Here is a 22,500-nt window from a genome sequence, read left to right on the forward strand (position 1 = left end):
AAATCTTCAACCAACTGGTCATTTTCGTGAAAAATGATACCCTATTCGAGACCCAAACGCTCTGATTTATATACCCTATGCTAGAGTAAACTTCTTGAAAACCATACCCTTCACGGCGGCACATACCTATATAGCCCATATATGGCAGTACCCCCCCCCTCCCCCCCGGGACGCGATCACGCAATACCTCTCTTCATTGACGCCAATGTTTTACCCTTGAACTTTTTATATCATCAGACTATATGTAATCTTATGAAGGGGGTAGTTTCTAAAGAAACTGTGGTGCTGCGTCGGTGGGGAAGTAGTATACAAAAATTTGGTTTTATCAACGGAGTTGATAATGTAAATTGGCCACTGTACGGTGGCCAATTTACATTATCAACTCCGTTGATAAAACCATGCAAATTTTTATATTTAATCTTACGCATGATGTCCATAACAATAAGGTACCTTCTGGCATTTTAAATATATTAAAAAAAACCAGTAGTTGTCATTCATATAACACTAGAGCATAGGCTTCAGGAAATTTTTATAACAGGTCCGATCTAGAAGTATATAACTGTCCTTCTCTTGGTTTGGGGCAAAGCTGTGGATTGAGATACCCACTCACTTCCAACATCTCCCTAGGAATAAATTCAAAAAAAAAAAAAACACTACTCAAATTACTTTTTCACATTTTGAATTCAGAAGATAACTGTATTGATTTGCCCATCTTAATTACTCGGGCCCCGTAGGGGCTCGAGTTATAAAAGACGTTAGATTTCAGTTTTTTTTTTTTCCTGTGCAGCAAAATGCACAATAGAAAACGTGGCCGTGTTTGATTGGGCAATGCACAATAGAAAGCACGTGGCGGTGTTTTGATTGGGTAATGCACAATAGAAGCCACGTGGCGCTGTTTACTTTGGTTATTTAAAGCAAACCACGTAATCAACGATTATGGAGAGCTCTGTGATGCGTTGTTTGAATTACTGAAGATCGGCATTTCGTTGGCTTAATCGATTTCTTCTTGGGGCGCTCAAAGCACATACAAAGAATGGCATACGCTTTTCGCGGTAGACCCACACTAAAAGATGTCAAGCGTCAGCTTCGAAACGGGTCGTTCCGCGAACTGAATGCAACAAGAATATACTCAAATGTAACTGAAATGGACGCAACTATTGAAAGTGATACAAGTCAAAACACTAATTCTTTAATAAGCAGCGGGTACCTTATTGAGAACTACTCTAAAGATGACAGTGACAAAGAAAATAACTCCACAAACAAATGGACGCTATATTGGAATCTTCTGAAGACAAAGTAAAGACATTTGCACAGCGAACAAATGGCCCCACGCTGGTACCATTTTCACCGCGAACAAATAGCCTCCCGCTCAGTGTACCATTGACTACGGAGATAAATTTTTTGTCTACTACGTTTTTTTTCTTTTTCATTGTTAAACAGTTTGTTTCTTGTAATGGTCTAGCTTATATCCTTTGTTCAAATAGCCATATTAGCGATCGTGTTCACTGCCATCTTGTGTGTATAGTTCTACTACTTCACAAGATTTGATGTCATCAGTGGAAAATGTGATCAGCTCTTTAGAAAATAACTTTGATGTAGTTTGAAACGCTGTACAGTTATTTTATTCTAAATGATAATAAAGACTTCATTCCGAAGTATTTTACAGGTCTCGATAAGCAAAAGTTGTTTACTTTTGTTTTGATTTGCGTGAGCATCGACATAGACGTGCCCGAGAACCAAGCAGAATTACAGAGAAAAGGCTGAGACGTCTATTTTATAACAGCAGAAAAAGGAGGAAAATTGCAGGAACGTATTTGGGTAACAACGTACCGAGGTCATCCACATTTCATCGTATTACTAGCAAGGGAGATCACTTCCTCGTAAAGACAACAAAAATATCTACCTCAGGTATGCGTTTAAATCTAAGCACGTGGTACAGTGTATGTACCACTTTTCCAAAAAGCGTGGATGAACAGGTAAATGCAAAATGAAACTTAAATTTATGCAGAAATCATGAATACCCGGTATGATTTGTAAAAGAATGTTTTGTTTTCTCAGAAACGAAACGTATCTATTTTGAATTTAGGGTGAACTATTTACACAGCGAGTTAGAGTGGCCAATCGAAGCAGAGTGTGTAATTGGAAATCTAACTGCATCTACGAGATACAAAAACAAACTTGTGAACACGTAAACCTAAAATATTCCAAATCATAATGCTGACAAACACAAAGTTGAAAGAAATGGATTATGCATAGGACGTTTTGAATATCTGAATGATTTTGGGTTAGATGAAAGCGATATATTGTTAAAAATTCCGAAGTTATCCCTTTTCGTGTTAATTAGTAATGCAAACAAGTTGTAGTAATAAATTGGATTAACGAGGAACCAGTGATTGTAAAGCAAGTAATTGCCATGGTTCGTATGTAACACGTAATCATGAGACTATTCACGGAAAACGGAATTTGAAATGTTATGGAGGGGTAAGTATTTGAAGGTAAAATAGGTATTTGTAGACTTTATTCTTCGATGTATTGTGCACATAAACGAGTATATGTTTTTCTCTTTAAATGAGATTTTACTGCCCCATCAGTAAAATACGATTAATGACACGTGAGCGTACTCGCGTTCTTTGTAGGCGTTCTTTGTAGTCGGCCGTTCAAGGTCATAAAATCAACGGTTTTGTTGTAAATAAAACGAGGACATAAAGACTTTGTTCCCAGATCTCAGATTATAATGTACACCTGCATTGGTCAAATCTGTTAAAGCCTCATTCATTACTGCTAAAGAGCACGTGTAATGCCTACCTGCTACATAGTAAAACTGTGCAACTGGCTACTTTAACAGACAGAGTCTAGCTATAAAAGCTTCAGTCAGCCGTCCAAGGTTCACCTGGCAGTTTGTCTTCTATAGTAAACCAACTAGCTGTTTGCAATTTGTTAAAGTTTTTCCCCTCCCTCCCTTTGGGGACTGGGGTTGAATATATCGCTTTGCCTTCATTAAAGGGGCTAGGTCACGCAATTTTAGGCAATTTCAGCATTGATCAAATAATCATAGAATTAACTGAAATAACAAAATAACGGCTCAAAACTATAGAAGAACTCAAACAAAACACAGGAAAGCTAAGAAGGGACAAGGATGGACAAAACTGGGGAGGATTGAAGTGGATTGCATTTGGGTAAATTTGAAAAACGTTGGCCCACCTTTTTTTCAAATTTATATCAGTTTATTTCAAAATGTCATTTAAACAGCTGGAAAATAATTCTCAATTGTTATGTGACCGTGATTTTGTAAATGAAAGACTCTTGCTCTGCCAATTTGATGTTTAGAGCTCATAACTAACAATTTTAAATAAAATTACCTAAAACAGCGTGACCTAGCTCCTTTAAAATTGGGTCCTCTCCTGTACGGTAACTTCCACCAAGCTTGTTGGCTCGTTTGCCTTGGTACATCGCTCGCTAACCAATACTCTTGTCCGATCCAGCACGTGCTGTTTACTACTCAGCTCGTAGTGCTGGCGAGATAAGTGAGGTTCTTCTACGTCACGCAATCTGGAAGTCGCATAGGCTAACCAGCCGCAAGGCAGTGTTCCCCTCAAAAAACGCCAATACGTCTGTTGTTTCGTTCTATTGCGCCTTGCGTTGTGCGTTTAAAAGCTAATTATGCATGTTGATACCAAGGAACACCGTTCAGAGAGTTTGAGTTCACAATTCTTATCTTTATTTCTTGAGAGTTTCAATACACGAAGCGAAATAAGAATGACAGGCCAAGTGACCCACACTTTAGTATTCCATTCAGGAAACGAAACACAACTTTTTGTTTTTTGAAATGGTTTCTTGTTAAAAGTCTAGTCCACCGCATGGCATATTGCTGGTACCGGTAAGTTCAACCTTTGCAGGGACATAACCTAGAAAAATCCTGGTTCACATCCTATTGATCGTAGTAAAACAACTGTCAAGGTGATGTTTTAGTGTATGGCTCAAATGCTGGTAGTGAATGTGCAACTATGTCACTATGTGCCATTATATAATTATAATTATGATAGGAAATTAATTACTTCCCCGTAATTATCAGTTGTAAATGTAGGAAATGATCTATACACTGCCTTATGAAGCTTGTCGAGACAAACATATTTCATGTGAACAGAATTACCTGCTGAAGTCATAGCGTTCAACACAACTTTTCAAATTCAATACAGCCCAAGTCATACTGGTAATGTACTTGGAAGTTGCACAATAGATTTTGCTTACTGTATGTCTTTGATAGGTACTTTCCAAAATTTGGTCACAGAGAATTATAATTCTTTGATTTTTTTCTCAATGCGTGAGTGGGCGGAATTCAACAAATCCCGCAATCTGATTGGTTCCGGGAGAGGATGGAATTTGCTCATCCGGCCTGCTCACGGCAGGCAGAAACCTAGCCTTAATTGCGTGAGCTTGTTTGATGACCTTAAATTTCCATATTTTTTTCACCGACTCCATTTACATACAGAGGTTATTTTTCATTAGACAAGAGGTTTGGAAATGGAATTTCTCTTGAAACGTTCAGTTTGTAAGTCGCTTTAATACTGCATTCACTATCAAGCGCGATGCGAGTCAACAATTAAAACAAGTGATTTCAGAGAGGATGGGGGAGGCGAAAAAAAAAAGATATTTACCAGCAAAGGGTCGGTCTGTATAGCAAAAAACTGTGACATCGTTCTTGAAAAAGCAGCAATTTCAAGGCCTCGGTCACAGTTTTTTCCTATACGGACCTCCCAGCTGGCAAATAACATATTTATTTTCACAATTGGGTGCATATTACTGCGAGTATTTAAATTGCAACAAATGGTATATTTTAAAAATTTGATTCTCGTGCTATGGATTCATTTGGCATGGCCTCAAGGAACTTTTGCACTTCTGGAAGTATTTTCAAGTGTCGAGATATAGTGCACATCTTCACGTGTCGCGCACGTGACAAAGTGACCTTTACGTGCACCACTGCAAGAAAGTTTGGTCATCTTGGAAAGATGTTTTCACATCTCACCTTCGTTTCTCTTTCATTTTTTTCTGCAAAAGATGTTTCGACGAGTCATTTCGTTTCATCTTAAGCCGTTCAATTAGCGTTTCCTTTCTCAAACACTGAGCAAGAATACCCATCGATCAGTAAAAAACAATGTCAGGCTTAGCCACTTTAGCATAAATACACTATTTTTACCTCGTTTCCATGGTCCAGTGGTCATTGTCACCACCTGTAATGAAGATAATCTGGGTCCGGGTATTCACTACATACACAGTCGAACATCATGAGAATCGCAATGTAAGGCCGATGTGAGAAGGACAAACTTCTCTCTGTTCTTTTCTTTGGCGCTAAATTAACCATACACCACTCACTGTACTTTTGCAGGCCCGAGTATAGGCTACTTGTAGCCTCTTGTTAAAAATGTAAAGCTAGTCAAAAATGTCGATAAGTAAATTCTTGACTATTTGTTTCTGTTTGTTCAATTCGTTTCATTCTTTCTTCTTTATTGCGTTACCTAGTTTTCATCTAATCATAATTTTTACGTTTTTCATTTGTAAATTGTAGACTTTCTTTAGTTAGCCTTAGTTTTAATTCCATATTTTGCATCCATTTTCCCGCCTCGAATAGCCTTGCTGGTTGCAGGTAATGCTTCTGTAATGTTATCTGTTCATAAATAGAGATTTGTTTGTTTGTTGTTTGTTTTTTTGCGATGCGGAATTTTTTTATATGGTCATGTGAAAAACGAGAGAGAATCAAGTGGATGCATTGCATACGACATTCATACTCTTCTGACTGGAGCGTTGATCAAGCCGGTTGGAATGTAAAATGATTAGCTGAACTGGAAACTGAACACACACAGTTGCATCATTTAATTTTTAATTGTTTATGGGAAAGGTGAGCCTTTATAAAATGGACGCTATGTATAGCATAGAACTTTGCAGATCAACACCCATTTTGAAAACTAGGATGGGTACTCCCATTTAAATACGTTCTCAAAAATTTAGATTTACTTTAGCTTGTCTAGGTGGTGTAATGAGTATAAAAATCAACAGGAAGTGAATCATCCGGGTTTAATTGTTGTTTCCGCTCTTTGTTCCATAGCTTTAATTTTTTGTGGTTAGAACTGAAAATACGCCTGGCGGATAATATCCCTTTTCACGGTTAGTTTTTCTCATTTGCATTACAATGTAATCTAACGTGGACGCGAGGCAATTTTGGGTTAAAACTACAAAATATCCCGAAATTGCCTATGCAAATGGGAAAAACTAACCGTGAAAAGGGCTATTGGGAACACATAAGGCGAATGGAACAATGCCTTTAATGAAAGTCCCTTTGTTTTCGGTAATAGGGACTTTAAGATAGTGGACAACGGTAGGCGGCGCAAAAATTTTTAACTTAAGATTCGGTCAACACGACCGTAAAACGGTGGAATAAACATGTCTTTTGAAAAGGCGAGAAATTCTCTTGTAATTTCTTTTGCAGAAGGTTCAATTAGCGAGGAGGAATTTCTTATTTTATACTATGAATACGAATCAGTGAATCCTCTTTATCCTTACTGGGAATTTGAACCATTTTGTTTCGATTCCTTGGATTCTAGCGAGTGTAAATCCGCTAAAGGTAATTGGTTCATAAACAAAAAATGCGGCTACAATTATCTCTTTTATCTTTCTTTTCTGCTTTCCTCCTGTGACATGGTGGATTATGGATAACACTACATTGAGAACAAGCAAATTTTGGTTTGAGCCGCAATGTGGCCGAGTGAAGTCTTTGAATGAACTCAGAATTTTCGCTAGATTTTTTCATTTCAGCGATGGATAAACCAAGACAAACACAACCAAATGCACATTTAACCCATTGGTTGATCAGTTTTCAATGCATAATAAAGGAAAAGACTAAAATAGTGCGAATAAGTATGGATGAGTTCCTACCGTTTTCACCGTAGATTCCACGACGAGAAACCCGGCGAAAACATACCGTCCTAGAAGCACGACGGTCAAATGTCACGGGGATTTTGCGTGACATGACACTCATCTAACCGTCCCAGTCTACCGTCGTGTACTATCTCTTCTGCTGCAGTGAGGAAGCCTGAAGCGAGCGAACGAGACAGCTTTCTAATCGGAAGAGGAACACATTTTTCTTCGCAAAGCAGGCCAGGAAGGACACACGTCAAGAAAAAACTTGTCAAGGAAGATATTTGGTGGTATAAATTACTTGACAAGTGCACATGTCAAGGAATCGCAAAAGCGTTATTTAATTCCTAGGCTTTTGCGTGATTGAAAAGGTCTTCGGAAAAAGTCATATGTCAAGCCAACAGGACCGGAAGAAATTCTCGAAGCTTTCGGGATCTGTAGCCCTTAGCTCGCGTAAGAAAAAATTTGCAAATTCATTTTGTCTCTGGGAAGCCCACGGACGAATCCACCACTTTCGCTTTTTCTTCTTCTTTTTTGATTTCGTGGCAAGCTTGCAGCAAGAAAGCTACGGAGGCTCCCAAAACAAAATGCTTTAAAATCAGTCAAAACGGCGCCTTGTTTTCAACACTTGTCAAGGAAAACTTGCGAGTGTGACAGTCAGCACGTTTTAGTCAAGGAAAACTTGCTAGTGTAAATGAGGCTTTAAGATGCACGGTATGCTCTTGTGTAAGCGAAATGCTCGAATTACACAGAAGATTAGAACAGAAGCTTGCAGCCTGCTCTGTTTTTTAGTCTTCTGGTTCGTTTTCGCTTTTTTGATGCTTCTTTCATCCGTTTACATACAGTTTATCGCAGCTTCGAGAAATACAAATAATAAAAGCTGTCAGGCTGATCTAAAGTAGTGAATGGTCAAGACCCATTAAATATGAGTATTCCGATTGAAAAAAAGGCATATGGCATCAACGAAAGTAACGCACATGTCGTATATCTCGATGGTCTCCCATCCAGATACCAACCCTGCCCGACAAGGATTAAGTTCTGTGAACTTCTGTCGTGACAGCATCTCAAAGGACGAGCGGCGAATCAAGCGGTTAGTTAATATTGACCACCGTAAGCTCAATTTGGTGATTCAGGGTCACCCATGCAATGAGCCATTTTTTCAAAGATCATCAAAATATATCATGGTCATAAAATAAACCAACAATTAGCTTTTTTGGAGCAATTTCTCTTCCTGCTGGGAAATTTTTATCTGTTCTGCACTTTCAGCAGTCCGTTTGCCAGCTGGGCCGGGCGGAAGTTTCCCAGCCAGAAAGCATAAAAACAACAATATCGTACGGCTTACATGTAGCCTTCAACCTTACATTTAGCCTTTATTTGACTCCAAATAACCATCACGACAAAAAATATTTTTTCCAGGACAGGTGCGACCGCAAGCACATTGAAAAACATTGGTCAGAATACTTCTTTTCCAGCCAGCAAATACACCGCCTGCGGTACACCTATTTAATTTGCGGAACACCTCCGTTGGGTTCCCCCAGTGATTTACAAGTCTTTCTCACGTACAGTACTTTAGTCACACGAAACGTAGAACTAATAACCACAGCACTTCACGCTTCAACTTGCTGTGGAAAAAAAGTTGAAGTGAACTCGAAAATGATCAACATGCTCGATGCCAATGTTCCCTACTAGCAGACGTCTTCTTTCTTTTTACGTGTGCTGAGCTGACGAGTACGGGAAAGGAGACCTCTCCCATGGGTCGAAACTCATTGGCATGTGCAGCGGTTACTTAGCGACCGAATCCTCATGTGATACTTCATGTTGTCAAGTGAAGCTATGATCTTCGCAGTTATGAGAGCAATTTTTGCAATTGCGTAGAGAAGCCTGAAAAATTCAGGACTTCAACGGGGTTGAAGTCCTGAATTTTTCAGGCTTCTCTACGCAATTGCAAAAATTGCTCTCATAACTGCGAAGATCATAGCTTCACTTGATTTCATATCCACAGTTCATATATGATTCATTTCATATATACCATTTCATCATTACTTCATGTTGTGTGCGCTCACTTACAGTCAACGCGCTTCACGCATGAACGCACAACTTCAAACATTCATAAAATATTTCATTCACCGATTTGATTTTTCAATTATGAAATGATTCTTCGAACCTTCAATTGCACAATTGTAAATGAAATTAAAAGTACTAAAAAACTCGTGGTAAAATTGAAAATAGGAAATCTGCAGTTATTACAGATGAAATCTATTTTCAAATTATTTTTCGGCCGAGTTCCGTTGTTTTCGCGCGGGAACAAATGAGCGGACTGTGTCACCGCCGCGTTGCGTTTTTAAAATATGCGCTCGTTCGCTCGTGGTTTCATGTATTAAAACCCAGGATGTCTAGAAATTTCCTTGGTGGATTTTACCAGCCCGGTAAACCATTGTCTGTGTTTGTCAGGGAAGAGATTGTTGATCTGTACAATAATGGAGTAGGGGTATCCGAGATTTCCCGCAACACGAGGGTAACAAAAGGAGCGGTTCACAAAGTCGTGCAACACTTTGCCCTCCACGGCACGACGCAGCCATTTTCTTGTGGAGGCAGTGAGCCCATATTAATAACAGATGATATTCTTGAAGTAATCGAAATTTGGAAGCTACGAAAGCCAAGTCTTTATGCTTCCGAAATCCGCGAGAGACTGCTGCGCGAAGGTATTTGTACGCTGTTGTACGCCAGCGAATCTTCCATCCATTAGGCAAATACAAACAGTGACAAACAAAAAGTTGGGAATGACTTACAAGAAACTTACCAGTATCCCGAGTAAATATATGACACCAGAAAACTTAGCAAAGGTAGACAATTATGTGAATATAACTTCACGGCTTAAAAGAGAGACTGCACTTTTTCGACGAAGCATCTGTTATTGTCACTTCAATCTCGTGGCGAAGGCATGTCAATCAAATTCATTCACGAACCATTCACCTGAATATTCACGCCGGGCCAGCGCGCGTCTCAAAAGTGCAGTTTGGCGCCCGCGGTAGCTTCATGTTTAGCCTGCGGTATTGATATGAAATTCAAGTTAAAAATGGCGGCCAGTGTGAAAATTATAAAGGAAGCCACGAAGATCCTACGCCCTCTGCATAATGATGTTGAAAACTTTTTCCTGTTTGAAAACGAAGTTGAGGAAAACCTAATGAGATTATTCCAGAAGCATCGAAATAATCAGAATTCGATTGAAAGAGTGCGAAATTCGGTCACTGAAGTTGGCTCGATCATTGCTGGAGAAATAACCATCTTGCTGAAAAAGTTGCATAGGCGACTCAGTTCCCGGAAAAAAGCCTATAATCCTTGGACTGTCCAAGTTAGAAGGGACTTGCCAGCGCAAATATTCGCTTTTCTTCAGCATATGGTAAAGAAGGCAAGGTCAACTTACGGTGTCACCCATTCGGAAAGCAGATTACTGGATATCATTGTTTACACCGAAGAGAATCGAGTGGTTAGAGATTTATCTCGACTTTGCGACGTCAACCGAGAAGCCATCCTGGAATATTTTTCAAAGACTTTTCACGGTCCCAGGAAAGGAAATGCAAGGGTGGTTATCAGTGCCCAAAAGCCATTTACCTTGTCTTACTCTAGGAAAGGCTCATATGTTGTAATTGATTGCTACTACAAGTTTACAAATGCATATGGATATATTTTTGAAAGTTGAAATAGATTGTTGTAAAACTAATAGACTGACCCTTCATTGCTCAAGTTTTAAACTTCATCTTTAATGTGTAATCTCCTAGAACTTATGACCCAATATTAATTTTGTATGGGTCCTCATAAATAAAAAAAATTATGTATGTTTATAATTAAGTATAAGCATATACATCTTTCCCACAACATGATGCATTTATTGTGTTACCTGTTACAACTTTTGGTCCATTTCTTTAAAAAAATTATGAAAGTGAACATTATGGGTCACCACAAATAAATAAATGTTTGTTTATTAGAGCAGTTTTCAGCTGTGTCGAAAGCAATCAACAACAACAACAACAACAACTTTCATTGTACTCGAAATCCCTAATGCATTCCTGATGCCCTCAATGATCAGTTTGGTTTTGGTTTCTCTATGGTTTGAGATTGACTGAGTAGTCTAATTTCTAAGTGATTAGTTTGGTTTTGGTTTTAAAACACTAAATTGAAAACCACTCTAAATAAACAAATAAATAAATGTTTCCCACAACACATTTGAGCCACATGCATGTATGGCATACTGCTTTGCAAGCCTACTTCTAGTCCTGCATGTGATTAAATATTTCTGATTTTTTTAAAACTATGTCCTGGTGTCACCTAACATCTGCGGTAAAACTTTTCCCAGCTCAACACTCTGTTGGATAAATTTCATAATTGGATCACCACAGAATGCACATTTTTCATCAGTGGGACTAGCTTTTTCTAGATTGCAGTAGCAAAACCTTGGGTCTGAAAACACCCTGTCTGGGATGTATACAGCATTATGCTTGTATGTACTAAGGTTGAACCCTTGTTCAGGAAGCCACACTAACATTACAAACTCGTGCTTGAAAATCTCATACCAGCGCCTTTTATAAAATGTATTTTCGCTTAGTTTTTTCAAAGCAATATGTTTTGCCTCCCTCCCTTCCATTGTTACGATACCAAGCCCTTGCCCATATTTCTCATGTACCTCTTTAGTGTGGTCAGGAATGATGTGTCCAATTGTCCACACAGTAGGGTTTACAGAGGTAGGGAGAAACAATGCATTCACCCGATAATATTCACGAGCACTAATGCTCAGTCTTGTAAACTGTTCAACAGTAATATCAAACCTACTGAAGAGTGAGACACAATCCCTTAGTCTCAGTCCAAGGTATGCAAAAATCAGAACTGTTTTCCTTTGTTGGTGAGAATCATTTTCACTACTAAGCCATTTAATCAATCTCATAAAATTGTGGCAAAGTAGCCTAGAATCTTTTCCAGTAAATCTATACTGGAGATCCTGACCCTTACCCTGTGTTTCGTCGTACCACTTCTTTACCTTTCTTGCCAAACATTTGGCCTTTACCTCAAACTTCAGTGCAGTTACAACTCTAGAGACAATGCTATCATTTGGAATGTCTGCAAACTTTTTGCAGCTGTCTGAAAGATTTGATTTTCCAACTGCCTCTTTCAGAACCCCCTTAAAGAAATACTGCCATGCATTATTCTTAATATGTAAAGGCTCCACATGGGCGAGATCAATCAATTTCCCAATTAAAGGTACAAATTCTTGTCGACTATTCTTACGAGCAATAAATTCTGTGACTTTGCTTCGAAATTGTTTCTCCTTAAGTTGTTTCTCAGACAAGGATTTTTTAAATTTGACAACCTCATTTGCATTTTTGATCCTCTCTTCATATTTCCAAGGCTTCCACATGGTCTGTGTCCTTGGTGGCCGGATGGTACTTCCCTGTGACAAACTTGGGTGGGATAAAAATGTCCCCTTTAAATCAGTGCAGTTGTCTTTTGAAACATCTGCAAAAGTTGAGAAAAATCTTGCACTGTTGGGTAGTTCACCACCCAGCATAGCCAACATCTTCATGTCATTTGGCAATTCGGCACATTTGAAAGTTACAGGTAGGCCCTCAATTTCAAAGACTTTTTTCTCTATCTCACTAATTTCGTTGCACAAGAACTGACAGTACTTGCGCACAACTAGCGAAGTTTCCTCACAATTACCCCCAAAATAATAAAATTGTCATTGCTTGATGCAACCCTCTTACCAACATTAATAAAACTTAACAGAAAGGAACATGCACTCTCATTCTTCCCAAATGGGCAGCCATCCCCACCCACTGCAAATAAAAAAGTACCCTCAGTTTTTCCAAACCACTGAAGGGTTTCCTTTCTGTCTTTTCTGAGGTAAAATTTTGCTAACCGTGGCAAATACTCAATTAACTTTCAAAAACAACCTTGTGTTGTTTCATCTTCCATAACACCTTGAAACTGTTCTTCTAATTTGTACACATTTCCAATGCTGACTTGGTTGATTTCTTTGACAAGCTTGTTATAGGGCAGCAATTTTGGAATAGGGCAGTTTGGCATCACAGTAATAGCTGACCTCCCTTTTCCCATTGTTTCCTTTTTTTTCATAGATAATGCAAGTCTTACAGACTTATATATATTTACGCTTACCCATCACACCACTACTATAGAAAACTGCAATGCTTCTCTTTGCATTTTCTGGCGAGCTTTCAAAAGATTTTACATTTTCCTTAAAAGCAGTCGAGACTACCTTCTTTGTTAGAATTTTCTGACTTAAAACATAATCTTTCATTTTATCTACTTTACATCGTTTTGCCAAGGTGTCAAACATCCCATCAAAGGCTGGTGTTAAGTTATTCTCAGAACCTCCATGGATTGTGGAAGCAGTTTTCATTGTTTCATGCCGTCTTTTCGCTGCTGTTCTTGGTGGCATATTTGATTTCCCATCCACCAAAATAGTTGGGGATCTTGTTCGTGAACTAATGTCATTGTTAACTGGTTGTAGCTGCAAAGAAAAATAATTCATTAGCCCCTTTTTTGTAAGGCACTGAAAAAAATTGATCTTATAGCGAAGACTATTATACTAACCTGAAAATTTTGAGTTTCATGAGTCAAGTCTCTCAATACTTCCCCTGATTCACTGACCTTTAGGTAACAAAAAATTAAATTAATCATTCACTTCCAAAATGTTTATTCTGCAAATAAAACAAAAGCTAACAGCAATTATTGAATGAATTAATTATTATAAGTGGCAACTTAGAGATGTCACATTTTCCAGAAATTATGAACAAATCAAAAGCATTTATCAATACATAAAATCAAAAATAAACTTTCTTTAATCTCAAACTAACAGAGTAGCTTATTTAATGCTAGTATCTCCACATTAACTACTCTAAAAACTAATTTACTTAAGCTTATTGTACATGACAATCAAAATAACTAGCAACCTAAATAACTAACTACATGTAATCTATTAATCTATTCCTAATCTACTAAAAAATACAACTCAGAATATCTAGTTGCTTAGTAACAGCACGTATCAGTGTATGGTCAGTTAATTAAAATAGCTCAATAAATACATGTATGTCCTCACTGACTAACCTAACTAACCTTTGATTTTAGTTTATTGATTTTCCTCGTGTTTGTGCTTAGCTCTGCCTTCAAACTTCTACATTGTTCCACTGCTTTCTGCCTCGCTTCCTTTCGGGCTTTCATAAAGGCATTAACATCGAATCGACTGTTCTTAGTGTGTGGCATAATGCTAACAGTTCACCTAGTGCAATATACAAGACACTGTTAAGCGTTTAGCCCGGGTATTCAGATGTAAGCTAAAATTCAGCAAAACAAAAACGATACGATTCTTCTCTACGTCTCAAAGATGTAAAATATTTCTTTTAAATGCTGTTGTTTGGAAAACTGTTAGATTCTTTCGGAGCCAAATACTTACCTTTCTAATGTCGAGCAAATCTACGCCATTACACCAAGCAAGTCACTCGTTGATAGTCCGTCCTTCGATAGAAAAATCATGACATGTTTGGTATCTTCTGAAAGCTAAAGGAACAAGCTATCATATTCTGTTGTGACTGAAGCACCAAAGCTTTCCCAGAAGGCACGAGGACCCTTTATTTATACCAAACCTCACTCATCCCCAGTCTTCTCTCAAACATTCCGAATTCCGCCGCCATTTTTGAAAAACATTGCAATGCAGCTTTGTGACTCGCGCTGGCCCGGCGTGATTGGAACCTTACGACGCCGAGCGTTCATGCGTGAAGCGCGTTGACTGTAACAGCGGAATTACTGTAAAGGAATGCGCGCGACACAGAGGGCTCAAGTCACAGTCAGCAAACATATCATGGGGCATGCGGTTTGAAGAGTGCCTTCCAAGGTTTTGGACGGCGGTTGGATCAAAGAGGGTCTCAATGGGGTTAACCGTTAGCCTTAAAAGGGCCAAAGATTTAACAGTGAGGTGTAAAAAAGCTTAAAATTTAACCGTTAGCCGTGAAGCAAATTGAAAAAAGGTTAACTGTAAAAAAATGTATTAAAATAAAATACAGGTCTCAATCTTCCATTTGCCCGAAATGGCGGATGTGCCTTTGAAATGGATCGTAACACTCACTTTGACAGACTTGACAGCCGCCTTGACGTTTTTGACAGCTCTCGCAATTTTCATGATTTTGCCAGGCTCCACAACAATGGAAATTAAATACTATATATGCAGTTAATTTTTGTATTGTAATGTAAAGAAAGATAATAAATTATTAAAATTTCAGTTAACCGTTACGGGAAAAAATTAGCATTTTTTCGTTTTTTAAAATTTATTTTACATCAAAAGCCGCCATCTTTGTTCTTGTGTATGCAAACAAGACTATGACGTAGCAATAGTCAAAGCACTGACCGACATTCCGGCTGAAATGAATGTAAACGACGAAAACACAGGCAAGGAGAGTGATAATCACCCAATTGCAGACTTGAATCTTACTCCAGAGGGTATTGTATGGATTTTGGCCTTCTATCAGAAAGAAAAAATTCTGTCCAAAGACGAGATTAAAACAGCTGTTCTGAAAAACAAAACCCTGTTCAACGACTACGAGTTCAATGTGTTCTGATATGGGTCCAACTTGGTCAATACTTTCAAGTCTTCTCGGATAAGGACTTTGAAGGGTAGGTTATTTATCTTATTTCCAAATCTGTTACTTAATTGTGTGAACAATGACAGATGTCTTTGCCAAAATCCTGTGAAAATTTCAGATTGCCGGGTTCAGTGATTCTAGACCATTCAATTTAGTTTGAATACAAATCTACTCGTAACCGAAGTATGAGGAATTGAATATACTGCTACACAAAAGCAAAAGCAAATTCAAACAGCAGAGGTCGATCAAACGGCCTTTTAAGGGTCTCATAGCATTTTACAGCTTAAGAGTCAACAGTGAATAGTGCTTAATTCTGTTAAACTAAAGCTAAATGGCAACCTTGGTTCCCAAAAAGACGATGAGTTTTTTCCCAAAATCAATATCTGATGCAGAACTTGGTTGGGACGGAAAACTATGGACGGTTTACAGCTGCGGTATTGTGATTCCTAACTTAGCCAGCTGTCCCGTGACTCGGTCAAGGTATCCTGTATCTGCATTTCCATAACTGAAAAAAGAGAAATAACAATCAAACCAGATAGCAAAGAGAAACTTTAAGACTTTGTACATTGACACTAAACAGTTCACAAAAATTCAAGAAGAAAGGATCGCGATGAAAGCAAATCAGGAAGGAAAAAGAAATGAAATGATTGCCACTCAAACCTCACGAAGCTATGAAGGCGGCACCGCAGAACAAAAACCATTCTTTTGGTGACTCGCTTAGGTTTGAGTTCATGAAAAAGTTAAAACTCGACATCCAGACGAGTGGAAAGCAACTGCGGATGCTATTTTTCCTTCATGATGAAGGAGATTAATAGAAACGGTAATCGTTAGACACCCGCGTTCGTTTTCACTGCATCAGTGGTGGCTGGGCCGGAAAAGGGCACACGGCCCTGTTAGGGATTCGTTGACCACTTTAGAGGATTTGCCTGTGATGTTGGGTTTAACCATTGATCTAGTTTAATTTACAACCAGACGGAAACTAGAAACTGGAAACAAGATCGTGAGGCCATAGCGCACGTACCTCTCGGCGTCCCTTCCCTACACTAGGACATCTAGCCTGATATTTTCCTGTCTGGCCCTCCTATCCGGTCAATAGGCACATATTTTTTCACGTGATATAATAATAGTCATATAGTTGTAAATGACCCAAGCCGAGAAGATTGCTTCGTAACGTAGAGTGACACGATCTCCGAGTTTGATTTTGTAAAAAGGATGAATGGGTACAATTTTCGATCCATGACTAGGTCTAACGTAACACGACATTTCTATAGGGCTTATATTAACGAGTTCTAAGCGCTTTACGCTTAATACACTTAGGTCTGTAGGTCACAATCTCTAACTAAAATAAGTAAAAAAAATAAATAAACGCATTCTCAATAAAACATACTTCGCAGGGACCTTAAAACGATCCGTTATTAATTCGATGTCGTTGCAGACGATCTTGTCCTTCTTAATCGTGAATAACAAGTTTTCTTCAAAAGCCTTCTTCAAAAGACCGCACACTTCTTTTCCTTGTCTATTGAATGGGAGGTAGCATGTCGTTGTTGAGGCATTGTAAGGTTGTCCTGGATTAGGATGTTCCGGCCCTGTAAAACATTGAATTGATAAAATATCACTTAGTTTTCACAAGAGATCAATAGGAAGAAAGATAGCAAATCCCCAAATATTTGGCCGTATTCCTATAACATTTATTTGAAATTAGTCTATTATTTGTGTCACTCTGTGTGGTTAATCAGATTTATTTAAAGAACGATACCTAGTTGCTCGGCTGATGTGAAAGTGGACCGCGCGGTTATGTTAACATTAGGAAAATATAACCCTAGGCCTTGCATTATCTGCGCAATCTCGGAATAAATTCCAAGTATAATCGTTATTGTCATCGAGAGGGATTTGCTTCCTTTGACTTCATATTTTCTTGGCTTTCGCAATCCACTGTTGGATAGTATTTGAAAGAGAAGTCAATCTGAAAAATAACTTCATTGCCCTGAAACGTCTGCTATACGATGCAATTCATGGTTTCTTTTCCATGCTATATCGAATTCGATGAGGATTCTTTACGAACAAGAGCAAGAAATGCTTTTTTTTGTCAGTTAAAATAAGAGTGAATTAAGGAAGAGTGTTCTTATGGCATGTGTGAGCTCCCAAGCACAGTCACTAATGAGTCTATTTTTAGGTACCCATTCCCGCGAAAATTGTCATGTCCCTGAAAAAACATGGCAGAAGCAGTCACGCGTGACATGGTTTCTCCTGGTTGGTTAAAGTGGCGGCCCTTTGTTCGCTTTCGCGCGTAAAGTGTATCTAAAAATAAATACGTTTGTAACTGTCCTGGGGAAGACTGCAAAGTGAGAGAGAAACGCTCTTATCTAATAAACTCTTGCTTAAAAATCGTGACATTTTCAGATGATCGTTAAAACGTCTGCAATGGGAGATGGCCTCCCCGCGTCCAGGAAGAAATAAACATTAGAAAAAGTATTATTTTCACCATACCTTGAATTCCTTTATCAAAGGAAAATTGTACCATGATAACTCCACAATCATGGTACCCGGGGAGTGAAATTCTGGTGTCTACGATCCAGGTCATCACACCAACCTGTTGATTTCCCTGGGAAAGACCCTCTTTCTTGCACTGAAGACAGATCTCGGTCCTTGCAGAAAGGGCTTGATAGCATGATGTGCAGAAGTCATGATCGCGTCTACACGGCGTTTGATCACCTCTGCTCATCTCATTAACCTGGCCTGGACCTAAAGTTAAGCAATGCGAATTGGTGAGCGTTCACTTAGCTGCATAGCTAGCGTTCCCGCGCAAAGATTCATGGTTGAAGTCATTCTGACTTCACTAGAACGAGACTTCAACGTGAAATAGTGTATTAAGGATGTGTCAGTCAATCCACTGCTCAACGTTCCAGTAACTTGGATTCTACACAATGCGTTAACATTAGACTGAGCTGAGTTACATGTAAAGTAGCATTAATTTAAAATGAATTCGGAGTGCCAGATACGAAAAACCACAAAAAGCACCCTTTAGAAGTGGCAAAACATTACGTGGAAACGTATTCCTGATCTAATACTGCGACACCAGATCCCGAAGAAAGGGTACTTTACAGTTAAAACAGTAGAACATAGCATTGCGAAACGAAAACTTGAAGAAAAAGTATGAAAGAGAAGCCAGAGACTGACGAAGAATGACGAAATGTTCACTGTTCGTGGTGTTGTGGTCTGTCCTCTTTTCACATACATGCGTGGGTTGGGTAGTTGGGTGAGATCAATTATGGACCGATCGCGGGAGCCAGAGGCGCATTTACAAGATGACGTCCGATCTCACCCTAGACAAAGAATTGTAAACCGCCACGAGACTGTGATATGCGCGGTCAGGTGTCAAGTCAATTACCCAATAGTAAAAATGTGGCATTAGGTTTGTCCCCCTCACAACAGGAAAGTGTCTATTTTTAAAACAGGTTTTGCGGGAAAATAAACAATAGGCCAAATCGGCTTACTCATTATCGTCAATTTCGGACACTTAGCGCTTGATAGGAATTATGGGAAATGAATTTATATTTTAAAATCCGAACCCCAATGCCTGAACTCGCAGGACTCGAACCTGGGAATGTTCAATTAACGACCAATACCAGCCAGCCTCTAAATGCGCTTCTGCCCCACATCAGCAGTACATGTCCATATTCCCTGAGAGCAGAGAAAAGGGACATCCACTTCTTCATGATCAGGGACAGGAGGAACTGTAATCTAAAAAGAACATAGAGTTTTTTATGTTCAGGTATTTCCTCTAAATAAGCGCATTGATTTATATGTAGATAGTAATATTATTACAGTATGTAAATAGTAGTATTTATTCTTATGCTTGCAAGTAACTCGTTAATTTAGTTTATAGCCAACTACAAGAGAGTTTAATAAACTTTAAACCCACTGTGTAAAAGTACCATAAGCCTAACGGCTCTCTAAGATCATGGTCTACCATAAAAAGTGCAATACTTGTAACAATATTAGGATCAATAGCATTTAGATGATTTGTGAACGATTTATCAAGGTGAAGGTGTCATCAAATCGTAACCACTGAGACGGTGGATTGGTGGATGACCGTAGAGCGGTTTCCTCAAAGTACCCCAGGCAGATGTTGGCGACAATAGGTGTCGAATAGGTGACACGGGTGATTCTGTAGCGGCTCCTTGCTTTTGTTGATAAAGTCCACCATCAAACGAGAAGCAGGTACTATTTGGACATCTCTTGAAGTTTTGAGTCTTGAATAGACCAATCTCGTATGACAGACTGATTGTCTGGCCTGGTAACAGAGCAGGAAGATCAAATGAAGAAAGAAAACCATGTCCCATCTGCTCTTAACACGAATGGCTACCCGAACTAGATATACAACCTGCCGGCAACAGGGAGACAGTATGACGGGGTAGCAGCGGCTGCAAGGAATACATGTTCGGCTACCACTTGTACGTGGACTATCTGAAAGAATTCGGAGATCCTTCAGTGCACATGGGGTTACTGTTTACCATAAGCCTAATGGCTCTCTAAGATCAAAGTTATTACACGTTAAAGACCACAACCCTCTGGAAAAGAAAAGCGGCGATGTCTACCATAAAAATTGCAATGCTTGTGATAAGCAGTATGTGCGAGAAACTGGAAGACCATTTAGAACCCAAGACGCGTACCACTTCAGCCGTTTACGAACAGTGTAAGACCTTGAAACATGACATCTCAATACAAGACCTCACAGTTTTAACATCAGAGGATCACAAGGACAAACGCCGGGTTAAGGACGCATTTTTCATCAAGAAATTAAGTCCTCAGTCCCGACACTTAAAGTGGATGGGGGCCTAGACCTACCACCTAAATGCCCTAAAATAGCCTTGTGGTAAATTTTAATCACAAGACCGATAATGAAATCAACCACTCGACTGATCAAGAAGCGATAGCGTCGCAATATCTTGGGAAAAATACTGATTGCTCTGATTTAGAAATTTTCTTTGGATCAACAATTTTCAAATGTGGCAGGGGAAAAATGATATGTTATTTCCTTGGTAAAAGAAATTAGTATCCCAGGCAAGATTCGAAACTTACGACCTCCGTTCGCCAGAAGGATGCTCTACCAATTATATTATGAGGAACACCCCTGGTCTTCATGCTAAAAAAATATCCAATTTCTTTTCTTTCCTTCGTTAGTCAGTCCTCAGTTCTCGGGAACACATGAGCCCAACAAATTGACCTGCTCAGTCCTAACTATGAGGATTCATAGCTCAGTTGCAAGAGTATTGCATCGGCATTATGGGTTTGAATCCCGTTGACACCAACCGAATTTCTTAGGTGTCTAGAAGAGACAATGGGCCTTTTGCAACTAACGATCACATGGTACAAAATCCGCCATGCTGGAGGGCAAGCTCATTATTATTCCCCCACTGGGACATTAAAACAAAGACACCTGAACCAGTCAAGTTTGACTTGCATTTGTTTTAATGTCCCAGTGGGGGAATAATAATGAGCTTGCCCTCCAGCATGGCGGATTTTGTACCATGTGATCGTTAGTTGCAAATTGAAAGGTCTATTGCTTAAATTGTTCTGATAAGTACGAGAATCACTTCAGTCTTTCGTTAGTAATAAATATCGTCGCTCACCTTTTTTATTGTCTTTTCTTCTTCTATTACTTTCTTCGTTCTTCTTTTCTTTGGCTCTTTCTTCAACTTTCAAGTGAAATGGGCTGCCTCTGATCTTCTCGCCTTCTATTGTTACGGACACACTGAATTCTCCTGCATCGTCGAGTTTATACTTCACTCCATAGCAGCCGTCTTTTGAGTCGCATATCCTGGGTTTGATGACTTTTCCAGTCCGCAATGACTGGATGTCAATCTCAACTTTGTCAGTCTCAGTGTAGGTTGTTTCACCTCGCCAGTCTTTTGTGATGATCACAAAAGTGCAATCGTTGCCTTGTCAACCCTCCAGCAGCCCCTTGCCCCGAGCAATGGACATCGAAGGATCAGTATTGGAGAAAATTATCTTCCCCAGTTCTTTTTCCAACATGGACAAATTATTTCCGACATACTTCACGGCACACACATTCATCTCAATGGGGCGATTGAATTCCGAGGAAGACAAAAAATCTTCAAACCTTCGGTCAAGTGTTTCTTCAACATTCAAGATCTCTGGCAGATTATTACGCTCTAAAATGTCTCTGCCAAACTCCAAGCTACTGTTTATATCCGTAAGTTTCCCGTTCAAGCTAGTCATTTGGGACGAAAATTCATTTTCAAAGCTTTCTTTCGCCTTGAGTAATTCTTTTGATATGGCCTCTTCATGTCTGCGAATTAAGCTTATGCAGTGTTCAGCGAAGCGATTAACTTGAATCGTCGCTTGATCGAAGCTATGATCCACCCCTATTCTTCTTTTCTCCAATATCTCTTTTTGTTCCTGCAAGCGAAAGCCAACTGCTTCAACTTCTTGCATTCTTTTTGTAATTTCAGATTTCTTCTGGTCGAGTCCTTGGTCAAAAGAGATAAATTTGTGATCACGATGCTCCAACAAGGCGCAATCGCGACAGATGCAAACTTTACATTTGTCGCAGTAATACCTCAGTTCATCGTTGTGCTTTCTACAAATGTTTGCTCGCCGAGCGAGATCTTGGACATCGTTTGATTTGAACCTTGAAATCTCTTTTACACTGTGGCCTTCGAAAACCTTTCCTTTTACATGAGAACAGGCAGAGTCGTCGCACAAGAAGCAGTTGCACTCAGCACAATAAAACTTCAAAGCAATTCTTCGGTCGCAGATCCCACAATGCGGTGAATCTTCGTTTTCCAGTTGCCCACTGTAAGCCTCCACAATTTCCACCAACTGCTTGCAGAACAGGTTGGATGGAAGCTTGTTTATGTCGTTGTTATCACAATGGGTGATGTGACGACATGTAGGGCAACTCAAGTCTCCATTACGG

The 22,500-nt window shown here is 39.2% G+C and overlaps 2 pseudogenes; both read right to left on the bottom strand.

Moving 5' to 3' along the window:
• Positions 1-10,649: 10,649 nt before the first annotated feature.
• On the bottom strand, positions 10,650-14,184 carry LOC138010352 (uncharacterized; annotated as a pseudogene).
• Positions 12,745-22,500, bottom strand: part of LOC137991266 (E3 ubiquitin-protein ligase TRIM71-like) — a 10,242-nt pseudogene continuing 486 nt past the window's right edge.

The sequence above is a fragment of the Montipora foliosa genome, chromosome 1, assembly GCF_036669935.1.
Source record: "Montipora foliosa isolate CH-2021 chromosome 1, ASM3666993v2, whole genome shotgun sequence".
In the NCBI taxonomy this organism is placed as follows: Eukaryota; Metazoa; Cnidaria; class Anthozoa; order Scleractinia; family Acroporidae; genus Montipora; species Montipora foliosa.